The sequence below is a fragment of the Crinia signifera genome, chromosome 12 (genome assembly GCF_055691185.1).
Source record: "Crinia signifera chromosome 12, ASM5569118v1, whole genome shotgun sequence".
Classification (NCBI taxonomy): domain Eukaryota; kingdom Metazoa; phylum Chordata; class Amphibia; order Anura; family Myobatrachidae; genus Crinia; species Crinia signifera.
The window spans coordinates 10745453-10758680 of record NC_139228.1 but is presented as its reverse complement, the minus strand read 5'-3'; the positions used below and the strand labels follow the sequence as shown (position 1 = coordinate 10758680).

The window sequence follows — 13228 nt, the reverse complement described above, 5'->3', positions numbered from 1 at the left end:
GGCTGGACGTTTATCTCTCCTTGTATTTATCTCTTGTTGAAGCTTAATACATCTGCCCCAATGTTTGCCCTTTGTATTTACCTTTTCCAGTGTAGTTCAGTATTGATATGTTTTACACCTGTGTGTCAATTGTTCTGCGGTTCCCCCACGCCTGTGTGTGCAATGCTTACTAGATACCTTTAAATTATATTCTGAGTCAGCAATTCCTCCTAACCAGCTAAAATTGCCCAAGGAGGCATTCGGCAACGCAGCTCTTCAGGCAGATTCCTCATTACGTGGTCCCTTTAACTAGCTCCTATCCTGAGTGGTGACATGGAGAATTGGCTTTCACAACATCAAGACAGATAATCAAGCGATGAAGATAAATCACAGGTGGAAGAGGGTTCTAGGTGAGATGGCATACGCCCAGGCAGGATGGCACTCACCCAGGCTGTTATTTCACATGGGCACCACTGGTGGCAGTGTTCTTATGAGAGCACCTACCTGATGTTTTACACAGGAGATTGGCATTCTGATTGAATTGAATTTGAATGAATTGCTAGCATTGGTCTTGCGCCAGGCTGGATGATTTCCATTGAACCTTCCCGGCAGTGATTCCATCCGATTTGGTACCTTGGTGTCATTTTTGCATAAGATATATCTCATGCGAATGATCAAGCCGAGATATATATTGCATGAGATATATATCTTATGGTATACAATTGTACCATGAGATATATCTGATGGGCTTGGTTAGAGGGCAAGGGGGACCAGGAAACATCAGTCAAACCTCCTGCGATATATCGCATGCGCAAAAAGCACTACATTTTCCATCCGCTTCCGATCAATCAATGGGGGCAGTACGAGCGATCTAGGGGCTCCTAACCGACACTCGCGGGACCGTGCATCGGATCGGATGGAAAACACAAACAATTTGACACATTACACACAATATATCGTCCTACCGCTAGGGCCTGCAGCCCAGAGCCGTTTTATTACGTGTGACTCTGTGTGACTTCCATGGTAAACGTTTAATCAAAATGCACACTCGGTCACTGATACTACACACAGGCAACACTCTCACCAGTGACAACCACAAAAGTAAGTACAAACCGTACCACATATCACAGTTTGGATAGAACTAAATAAATGTGTGCACAGTAGTTTGGGAACGCCCCTTTAGTCTACATGCAGAATTCATATTGGCACATACTGACATCACTGACCTGAGAAACCACGGATGGGGACAATGAAAAGGTCAACCCCAGAAGGTCAACAGGCACATAGGGGGTTATTTTGGGTCACTCTTTCTGACAAATTCCTTCTTAGATGGACACAACCATGTGCACTGCAGGTGGGGCAGATGTAACATGTGCAGAGAGAATTAGATTTGGGTGGGGTTTTCCTTCAAAGTGAGATCTATATTGCAGTGTAAAAATAAAGCAGCCAGTATTTACCCTGCACAGAAACAAAATAACTCACCCAAATCTAACTCTCTCTGCACAAGTTACATCTGCCCCACCTGCAGTGCACATGGTTTTGTCCATCTAAGAAGGAATTTGTCAGAAAGAGTGAACCAAAATAACCCCCATAGACAAAAAGGTCAGCACAAAAAAGCAACCCTCATGTCGGCCTTTTTTGATGTGTCAACCTCATGCACGTCACCACTATGGTGTTGATCTATTGATTATCGACTTATTATCCGGATACCAGAAACCACGGCCATAGGTCCTGACACACACATAGTAGACTTTCACAAATAGGCAAATAAGGAAGAATTATAACAGACAGACCCTCTCTTGCCGTTGGCCTGGCCGCCACCAATAGAAGGACAGATGCATTAATAGAGATATATCATATGATCAAACCCCTTGGCGCGATATTGGCCGCACTCCACCTATGGGTGCCGGATTTTGCATGTTCCACATTCTCATGGAATTCGTCTTTCATGTGCGTTCCGCCTGGAATCCTCTCTCCCGATACCCCAATCTCAGCGCTACGCTGTGGTCGCAGCTCATGGCGAAACAAAAGTGGAATTCTAAGGCAGGTATTCAAATGAACGGCAGCGAATCCTGTTTTGGATTCACCGTGCACTCGCCATGATTCTCCATCCTCCACGATTCACCGCCAGCCCTCCGGTCACTGCATTCAACGCCTCAGGGGCTCGCTGTCTCTGAAGGTGAAAATACCCCAATAAGGCGACACGGCGGCGGAAGGCGTGATGGCGGACGGCCGGTGTATGGACAGGGCAGCCGCTGCGGAGGGAGAGAGGGCTGCAGCACTGAGTATCCACTGCAGGGAGGTCCGGGTGACCCAGGCAGCAGACAGCGCTGAGCTGGTCCCGCTCCCCTGCATATGTAATGAGCAGGACCCAGCGCAGTGAATATTTAATGAGCAGGTCCCCGCTCCCCTGCATATGTAATGAAAAAAACTAGCTGTGTAGCTTGTCAAGAAATAAAAATAGCAAGAGTCTTCAAATAATAAATAAACGGATTTTTAGGCACCAAAAACATTAATAAAAAACATTTATTAAGTACACATTACAGTTCACCTAAAAAAGATGTTGAAAGCAGAACAGAGAACTTCACCAAAAAAAAAAAAAAAACAGTGAACACAGTTCTCCATTCTGGCACTGAATACACTTTCGGCGAACTGTGCTGATTTTCACATTGAAAACCAAAATTGATTAGCAGCGAATTGGCCGGCATTCACTTTCAGCGAACAGTGATCATTGAATATGTTGAATATTATTTTCAGAGAAATTTCACTGTTTCACCGAAAAAAGCGGTTGAATATTGCCCTAAGGCTGCAGCTCAGACGTTCCCTCAGTTGCTGTCAAATTCAATTACACAATATTCCTGTCTACCGGGAGCACCGTTATGGGTCTCTGAAGATCCGGGATAAGGAATACCTCTGTATGCAGAGGCTTCTGGGCACACAGGATATCATAGAAGCACAAAGCTTCCAAACAAGATCAATCAGATACAAATCTGATCGATGCACATTGGATATTTTACATGTGTTTGAATGGGATGCAGTTAAAATCCCGGCGTTCGGAATCCCGACGGACGAAATCCCGACACCTTCTCCCTCCGTGGGTGTCCACGACACCCCTGGAGGGAGAATAACTTAGCGTGCCGAGCGTAGCGAGGGGGGGGGGGGGGCGATCCGGGATTTCGGCGGTCGGGATTCCGGCGTCGGGATTATGAACGCCGGGATTTCATACTGATTGAAATGTCATCGGAGACCTTAGCGGATCAATAACAGCATCAATGAGCAAAGTCAGGGTGGTTTGCTGGCAGGATGTGCTGCTGGTCCAGCTGAGAATAAATATCAAATAGCGGTTCCTATCTGCCGTTTCTGGGATATCTGAGTTTGTTTGCAAATACTACATTTCAGGCGCCATTGTGTTTGTTCCGTGTGTGTCTTATTTTAGATCTCGTGCTGACAGATGGAAAATGATTTTACGTCTGACATTTTATTAGAAGTCCTTAGCGCAGGATGAGGAGATTGTTGGAATATACATAATTGCATTTTATTTTATAAGATTTTTTTTATGGCCCGCTGAGGTCCAGCCGTAACGGAATCCTCCTGCTGCCACTGATGGGACAGAGGTCGCACCCCCCACCAAGGGCTATAAAACCATGCAGACCTGAGGCTAGCTGCATCACGATGTGCATTCTGGTTGCAATTAATGTGGAATGTGGGTGGCTGCAGGACAGCAGATCTGACAAACAGATGTTATCAGCAGATCCTGGCAGTTCCTCAATGCGAGCCTTTCATCCAACAACACAAACATGTTGTATAACTGCTGATATTTTCTGTGGAACAATAAGACGCCTCTGGTCTTGAATACATGGCAGGGGCGGATTGGCCCGTCGGGAAACTGGACCATTTCCCGGTGGGCCGGTCTGGATTTCGGACGCTTTCCCCTCTTACTGGGCCGCCGCTGTCTCCCCTGGCTGGGCCGCAGCCGCTAACCGCAGCCACCAACTCCTGGGGGCAGAGTGACATACCTAGTATGTTAGCCGATAGGCGCCGCACAGAAAGGGTGACTGGGATGGCTGCCAGTGATGAAGATGGCGATGGCCGGTGGTCCATGAGGAGAGCTACTGCCCATGCCCAAATGCAGCAGCTCCTCCTCCTCCCTTGGGACTTTGCGCCGCAGAGCCGAGCGAGTTTAACACAAAGCAAGGTCTCCCCCAGCAACCAGTCAGCGCCCACTGGGGCAGGGACCGATCTGAATCAAGGGCGTAACTACCATAGGTGCAGGGGGTGCAGCTGCTATGGGGCCCAGAGCTGAAAGGGGCCCACTTTGCCTGTCAAAGCACCATATGCTAAATAAATTTTTCAGCATTAGGTGATAAATAGCGGTCCTTAAAAACTTTTGCTATGGGGCCCACATGTATCTAGTTACGCCACTGATCTGAATGTTCAAAAAATATCCTCTGTAAAGCGCTGTGGAATATGTATGCACTATATAAGAAACTGTTAATAAATAATAAATAAATGTAATATGATATACAACAATACGTGCCTTGTAAATGATTGCCGCTTTAAAATCATGTCCGAGATTGGCCAGGATCTCACACCTCCGGCGAGAGCGGACTGTGGGGCAGATTTATTAAGCTTGGTGAAGTGATAAAGTGTCTGGTTTTTAATCACCGACCAATCAGCTCCTACCTGTGAAGTTACAGGCTTGGTTTGAAAAATGACAGGTAGGAGCTGATTGGCCGGTGATAAAAACCATACACTTTATCACTTCACCGAGCTTGATAAATTTACCCGTGTCACATGTGCCTACATCGTTCAATGCAGGATTCATTCTAACACCCTGCACCTTTTAAAACCTGCCTGGGGTGTCGCTATCTGCTGTGTTGCTTGTAGCACCGTGTGGTCTGTATTTCAGTGCTGAGAAACAGACCAGACTGTGCTAGAAACGGGTTTTGAAAGGTGGAGGATGCTAGAATCCACACTATGAACAATATCATAAACGATATAGTTTGTCTGGGGCACCGCCGATACTGAACAATATCGGCAGTGCCCTGAATCGCATTGTGCGTACCCCGCTTAAGTGATGTATCCAATTAGTCCTGATTTACTTTTAGCTGATTAAAATGGCCTCATGTCACAATAAGTGAGCGATGGTCATTATCAAGGTATCTAATTAGTGGACCTGCGATCACACAAATACACATGGGTCCAGTGGTTTGGCGTAACACCCAATTAGTGCGGATATCGGGGAGGGGGGGGGGGGGGATGACACTATATAAATAACTGGTAATAAATAGAATAATAAAAATAAATGTGCTTTTAATACATAGTTTTATATGGCGTTTCGCAGCTGGACTTCCTGGCGCCGGAGGTTTATTATTCATGTTATTCACACAAAGTCCTTTATTTACTGGCCAGGTGATAATACTACGTGTAAAGTAGCAATGATCAGGTTTCTCTACGTAATTACTTCCTCTGCTATGTTTTACACTGTGCAGTAGTACGCTCTTTGTAGTGGGAAAGGCGTGGGACTGCCAAAGCCCTTAAGCTCTCTCTCCCACCGGTACCCCACCCTGACGAGACCCCCACCCGTCTCTCATCTCTCCTTGTTTACCAAGGACAAAAGGTGGCACTGCTTGCAGAAAATCCCCTTGTCTTCTGTTGGTGGGGTGTTACCTGCCCTCAGGCCCGAAACCCTGCCAGGTCAGATCTCACAGAGAAGGTGCAACTGCAAACCTCCAAGCATTTCCTGAGAACTCACCTCTTTAGGCAGAGTATCAAATTCCAGAATCAGTCACATAACCTTCAGATACCTCTCCTGTCCAATCACATCCCCACTGTGCAGGCCACACATATCTACTCCTGTCCAATCACATCCCCACTGTACAGACCACACATATCCTCTACTATCCAATCACATCCCCACTGTACAGACCGCACATATCCTCTGTCCTATCCAATCACATCCCCACTGTACAGACCGCACATATCCTCTGTCCTATCCAATCACATCCCCACTGTACAGGCCACACATATCCTCTCCTATCCAATCACATCCCCACTGTACAGGCCACACATATCCTCTCCTATCCAATCACATCCCCACTGTACAGGCCACACATATCCTCTCCTATCCAATCAGATCCCCACTGTGCAGGCCACACATATCTACTCCTATCCAATCACATCCCCACTGTACAGGCCACACATATCCTCTCCTATCCAATCACATCCCCCCTGTACAGGCCACACATATCCTCTGTCCTATCCAATCACATCCCCCCTGTACAGGCCACACATATCCTCTGTCCTATCCAATCACATCCACACTGTACAGGCCACACATATCCTCTGTCCTATCCAATCACATCCACACTGTACAGGCCACACATATCCTCTGTCCTATCCAATCACATCCCCACTGTGCAGGCCACTCATATCTACTCCTATCCAATCACATCCCCACTGTGCAGGCCACTCATATCTACTCCTATCCAATCACATCCCCACTGTACAGGCCACACATATCCTCTCCTATCCAATCACATCCCCACTGTACAGGCCACACATATCTACTCCTATCCAATCACATCCCCACTGTGCAGGCCACTCATATCTACTCCTATCCAATCACATCCTCATTCATTGGGGTTGTTCCTATTTGGTGCGGACGATCCTCGAGTGTGAATCATCGCGGCACCGGACGCACTTTACAGCAGCCTGAACTCGCTTACAAAGCGATCACAATTCCATAGGGCTGCGAGCAATTTTAAGCAAATTTGGCCCAGCGAAGGGTGCGAGATTGGCTTAATTCGGGTGCCGTTTTCAGTGTTTAAATACATAAAAACGGCACCCAAATATCGTCGTTATCGTCCTGCGGCAGTGCCCATCATTAATGATATTCACTGCACACATTGGAGGATATATATGCGATTTTGTCAATGATCACTGACGATATAAATCACCTTGCAGAGTGACAAAGTGAAGAGAGATAAAGTGCCAGCCAATCAGCTCCTAACTGTCATGTTACAGGCTGTGTTTGAAAAATGACAGCTAGAAGCTGGCCAAGACTATCTATCTCCACGTCTTAGTACATCTGAGACTAGAGGCTGTATAATCTCCCCAATATTACATACAGTAGCCAAGAGTTTTGGGAAGAGGCGATCACAGACTGTGGAAGGAATCAGTGTAAGCCTACAGGGGTCCCGAGCTGACCCATCACATTATAATCCGATTATTCAATGCATCGCTGACCAATCCTCATAATAAGTAAAGGAGAAGAGAAAGTGACAGTGCGAGCCCATCGCTCAGGATAACGGTCTCTGGCTCCCAACCGCCGGCACCTAACAGGCCAAAATGTGGAGAAAAATCCCTATTTCTGTTCTCTGCATCTTGGCCAACTGAGAGCCACATTCCGCGGATAGTTCCCTGGCTGTGCAGTGGGATGAATGGTCTATATTCGGATTCAGGCAGAAATCAGCTCATTTGTCTATGTCACACTAAATCCAAAAGGCGAATCTAGAACATAACATTTAACCCCTTCTGCAACATTCTATTTGGCCAGAAAGACTGGAATTTTCATGTTCCCTTCCTGCACAATTTCTATCGACTGATAATGCACAAGGTAAAATGATGGGAGAGTGAATGTCAGGTTGCTACGGGTTACAACATTTGCACGCCACTTCTCAGAAATATTATATATGTAGTTATGCTGGAGCCATAGATTGCATAAGTGCTATATACTGCGGGGATAGTCGCTATAGAGGGGGTGTTTATGGTAACCATGTACATTGCGGTCCTTTGCATTCCTAACCGCCTATGTAAGTACATAGGCGATTAGTATGAATTCGATGTATGGCGGTACGTATCGCAAGTTGTTAGTACATCCCACCATAAGTCTGGTAGGCCTATGCAAAGCAGTCAGTATATTGAACATAAAAGTACAACAGTGGTTACCAGCCTCAGTCCTAATGGCTCACTAATTATAATACCCCTTTCACTTTTTTATTATTTTATTATTTCCAGCACTCTTATCTCATAAATTCCACTAAGTGAAAGCAAAAGTAATGAGTGAACACCTATAAAAATAAATGGTTTATTAAAATCAATGTTTACACTCCTTATTGAGTATGGAGTCCCCGTTCCAACACTCTCCCTGTCTTACCCTACCCAGTGAGTAGGGTTTTATCAGCCATTTATTTTTATTGGTGTGCACTCAGTTTATTTTATTATTTAATTATTTCCTGCGCTCTTATCTCATAAATTCCACTAAGTAAACTTTATTAAGAGCTGCTTATATACATACATACATCAGCGCGGAAATCAATTTAATTTTAAAATACCCCTTTTACACCAGAAAATGCAGAGACTTACCCGGGAATATGGTTCCTGGATCATGCAGGGATATTCGCGGGTTGGCCCCTTTGTCACCAGCCTAGTGCCTGCATTTTCTGGTGTGAGGGGGGGGGGGAGTTAGTGCAGGCGGCACGAGGCGGAGTGAGTGGGATGATGCTGGCGGGGCTGGCCTGGGATTGGCTCAGGGTGAAACTATACCCATTTTTCACCCGGTGGCTCCCAGCGGCGGGAAAAGCAGGAGACGCGTGACATTACTGTAGGCAGTGACTTGGTGCTCTCCACCAGTAGATACAGGCCAGACCCCCCTGACCGGAACCCGCCCCCCACAGGCCTGACCTCCCGAACCGGTACCTGCACCAACCCCACACGGACGGGATCTCCCGGGACTGGCACCCTGGCTGCCGCCATCTCCCAGACTCAACAGACTGACTCCGGTGAGCAGAACCCGGGTCAGTAGCTTTCACACCAGTGAGTAACCCAGGCTGGTCGCGGGAGTAACCCTACTAGCTATTCCATTTAAGCTCCGGTTAAATCTCTGTATCCTTGGAATACTATCCTTAGATTGCAGCTATCACAAAAGCAGACCAAGGCTTAATTGTAGGTCAGATCTACGTGTAATGTTACCGGACTCCTTATCAGTGGTATTCCTGGGATAAATTATTTAACTTATTTATTGATTTTTGACACATCAGATTCTAAACCGCCTGGTCCCAAGATGCTCTGTGTGACGACCATAAGTAAAATAGTTGTTTCTTCGCTGTGAATTACTGACGAAGGGACACTCTGTCTTTATCCATAACCTCTAGCAATAAATGTATACACAATTTGACATCATTACACACTGACCACCTCCCCCCTACTCTTCTAATATAGAGTGGAATGAAATGCATGTGTGGGTCTGCTACTCGGACAAAAGACCTACAGACAGGTATAACAGTGTAAACGGGCAGCACAGATGGTGTAGTGGTTAGCATTACTGCCTCACAGCACTGAGGTCAGGGGTTCTATTCCCACTATGGCCCTAACTGCGTGGAGTTTGTATATTCTCCCTGTGCCTGCGTGGGTTTCCTCCCACATTCCAAAAATATACTGGTAGGTTAATTGGCTCCCAACAAAATTAACCCTAGAATTAATGAATGTGTGTGTGCATGTACATGTGGTAGGGAATATAGATTGTAAGCTCCACCGGGGCAGGGGCTGATGTGAGTGTTCAAATATTCTCTGTAAAACGCTGCGGAATATGTGTGCGCTATATAAGAAACTGGTAATAAATAAACCCTGGAAATCTATCGTACAACCCATTAAGTTTTTGCTACAAAAAACACAGTTAGAAATAAAAGACTTCAAAGATGTGGGTGTGTCTAATTCAGTGAGTACACGCAGAAGAGAACAGCAGGGTGCTCAGGTACGGCACGCAGTACAGCAGGGTGCTCAGGTACGGCACGCAGTACAGCAGGGTGCTCAGGTACGGCACGCAGTACAGCAGGGTGCTCAGGTACGGCACGCAGTACAGCAGGGTGCTCAGGTACGGCACGCAGTACAGCAGGGTGCTCAGGTACGGCACGCAGTACAGCAGGGTGCCCAGGTACGGCACGCAGTACAGCAGGGTGCTCAGGTAGGCGGAAGGCCTTTCCTTAGCCAAACTTCAACTGAAAAGTGACTTTTTGTTTTTGCAGAAGTTAATAATATTAAAGACTTTCCATTACTGTCATAAAATAGTTACAGCAATGAAATAAGGCGACGCTCAGATACTGAAGGAGAACCAGAACATCCTTGTTTATTGTCTCTTTCATCAGCACATAGTAATACTCCTTTCACATCGCACCTTACCGGGTTCATGCCGGTTTCTTGCCGGTTCGATCCGGTAATTGGTGCAATGTGAAAGGGGTTACTGGGTCCTGCAAACCCGTAGCAACACGGCAATTCGTACCGGTCAAAAAAAGAAGGGTTGTTACCGGTTCGCTGCCGTGCTACTATGCGGTGCGAACGGGTTAATTGGGTCTGCCCCGCCCCCAGATGATGTCAGCGAATCGGCAATTGCTGAGGTCTGAACAGGCCAAAATGCAGGGTCGCACCGGGACTGAACTGTTTCAGAGTCCCAGTTCGACCCTGCATTCTGCAGTCTGAAAGCGGTATAAAAGAGTGAACAAGAATCTCACCTAAGTCATTAATAGTCACCTATAAAACGTGACGGTCATTGGTTGGGGACATTTATGTGAGTGACACTGATATCATCATACCTCTAATTTACAGTTTGGAATGTCTTAAATGTTTTAGTAACATATAAACCTTTATCTCTGTAACAGAGAATAACTGGGGACGTTCTGTGACTTGGACACAACCTAAACAGTTAACAGCTCCCAGTGATCACACACAACACACACTGTGCAAACATCCTGGGCTCAAGAACACAATTATGGACTGTAAAACAGGACTGGATGTGAGCATTACTGAGCCGTACTCACCAATCTGAGCGACCCCTTCACATAAGACTGGATCTTCTTTCTGCAAAGACCCTCAACAAAATTCCACAGCACCCAGGGTGCCTTCCTCTGCTCCCCTCCTCAGGCACCGCACATTCCCTGCAGTCCTCAGATCTGGAAGTATAGGCTGACGCCTCCTGATCACTTTCTGTTGGTTAAACTTTCCACTTATCCAGCCCCCAAATTAGGGGAGAGGGAGGGGGTGGCCCACTTTTTTTTTGGAGGTGATGCAAAGCCAATGTAATGTGATCACTCCTTATCACAGCCTGGGGTGGTCTCTAGAGGTAGGATTGAGCTATGCAGGTAGCGAACAAGCCTTGCAGCAAGGTGTTAATGCAGATTAGGGATGGGTATTGGCTGCACCTCCTCCAGGCAGCACACAGGGACAGACTAGCTCTTCCAGCAATGCAGTTGTTTGCAGATTACAGGACATGATTCATGCTATGGTGCAGAATCCTCCTCATCCTCCATTGTGGGGGTACAGATCATATTCCTGTCCAGGGCTGCAGAGTCAGGAAGCTGCTTCACCACCAGGCAGAAGTGCAGACTTCAGTGCGGCGTTTGGCTGGGGAAACTGCATGCTGCTGGTGGTGTGAAGCAAACCAGGAAGGGACTGGGCTCTTAAAGGACCAGCCCTGCAATAAGCATGTCAGGCTGTGATAATATCCTGCTCCTGTTTCCCCACATTGCTCTCAGTGGCCCGTCAGTAACTGTGGCTGCGTTACTGACATCAGGAATTCAATTCGCACAGATATTTTTATTCAATGGAGTTTGTATGTTTTCTCTGCGGTTTTCCTCATACAATCCATAAAACGTACTGGTGGTGTGGAAATTGGCTTCTGACTAAAAATAACCCGGAAATATAGATTGTAAGCTCCACTGGTTCAGGGGCTGATGTAACATGCTGCATAATCTGTTAAATAAGGACATAATTCAGAACATGGACTAACTTTTTACTATATAGCAGTGGTGTAGGAAGAGAGAAAGGGGCCCATACGCAGTCTTTGTCTGGGCCCCCTCCAGTGTAGCAGTGACTGTCAGCACTAGGGTCCCTAGAAGACCTTAGTCCTGTGCTACAGTCCAGCACTCATGTGCATGTCTCTGGGGAAATGGTGCGGTGCCATTTTACTGGTGATGTGTTTTGTACTGTGCATGTAGAAACTGCTGGTACTGCAGTATTGTTTCCCCTTGATTTGTGCAGCGTTGCTGCCACCAATGCGTGTCTCCGGACCAGTCAGTATCCAAGGAATGGTGCAGGGTGTGCGGTAGGGGCCCCCAAACCACCAAGTTGCAGAAACTGAAATAAAAAAAATTCCGTGCTAAAAGCACTACTGGGGACATCGGTAACCGCACTACTGAGCACATAATATGTAACTGGCACTACTGGGGACATCTTTAACAGCACTACTGGGGACATGATACATAACTGGCACTACTGGGGACATCTGTAACAGCACTACTGAGGACATGGTATGTAACTGGCACTAGTGGGGACATCTGTAACAGCACTACTGAGGACATGGTATGTAACTGGCACTAGTGGGGACATCTGTAATAGCACTACTGATGACATGATATGTAACTGGCACTACTGAGGGCATCTGTAACAGCACTACTGAGGACATGATATGTAACTGGCACTAGTGGGGACATCTGTAATAGCACTACTGAGCACATAATACGTAACTGGCACAACTGGGGACATCTGTAACAGCACTACTGAGTACATGATACATAACTGGCACTACTGTGGACATCTGTAACAGCACTACTGAGGACATGATATGTAACTGGCACTACTGGGGACATCTGTAATAGCACTACCGATTATAGATATGTAACTGGCACTACTGAGGACATGATATGTAACTGGCGCTACTGAGGACATGATGTGTAACTGGCACTACTGGGGACATCTGTAACCGCACTACTGAGGACATGATATGTAACTGGCACTACTGAGGACAAGGTTTGTAACTGGCACTACTGAGGACATGATGTGTAACTGGCACTACGGGGGACATCTGTAACAGCACTACTGAGGACATGATATGTAACTGGCACTACTGAGGACAAGGTTTGTAACTGGCACTACTGAGGACATGATATGTAACTGGCACTACTGAAGACATGATATGTAACTGGCACTACTGGGGACATCTGTTACAGCACTACTGAGGACATGATATGTAACTGGCATTACTGAGGACATGGTATGTAACTGGCACTACTGGGGACATCTGTAACAGCACTACTGAGGACATGATATGTAACTGGCATTACTGGGGAAATCTGTAACAGCACTACTGAGTACATGATACGTAACTGGCACTACTGGGGACATCTGTAATAGCACTACTGAGAACATGGTATGTAACTGGCACTACTAGGGACATCTGTAACAGCACTACTGAGGA

General features: G+C 46.6%; 1 protein-coding gene across 5 annotated transcripts in view; it reads right to left on the bottom strand.

Moving 5' to 3' along the window:
- Positions 1–11431, bottom strand: part of LOC146050148 (death-associated protein kinase 2-like) — an 85350-nt gene extending 73919 nt beyond the window's left edge. For 2 of the 5 annotated variants that reach the window (XM_083167001.1, XM_083167004.1), the window contains exon 1: positions 10794–11429. The gene's annotated coding sequence lies outside the window, so the exon portion shown is untranslated. Of the gene's footprint in view, positions 1–10793 lie in introns of all 5 variants that reach the window. The other 3 variants (XM_083167000.1, XM_083167002.1, XM_083167003.1) reach the window with 3 other exon arrangements.
- Positions 11432–13228: the final 1797 nt, after the last annotated feature.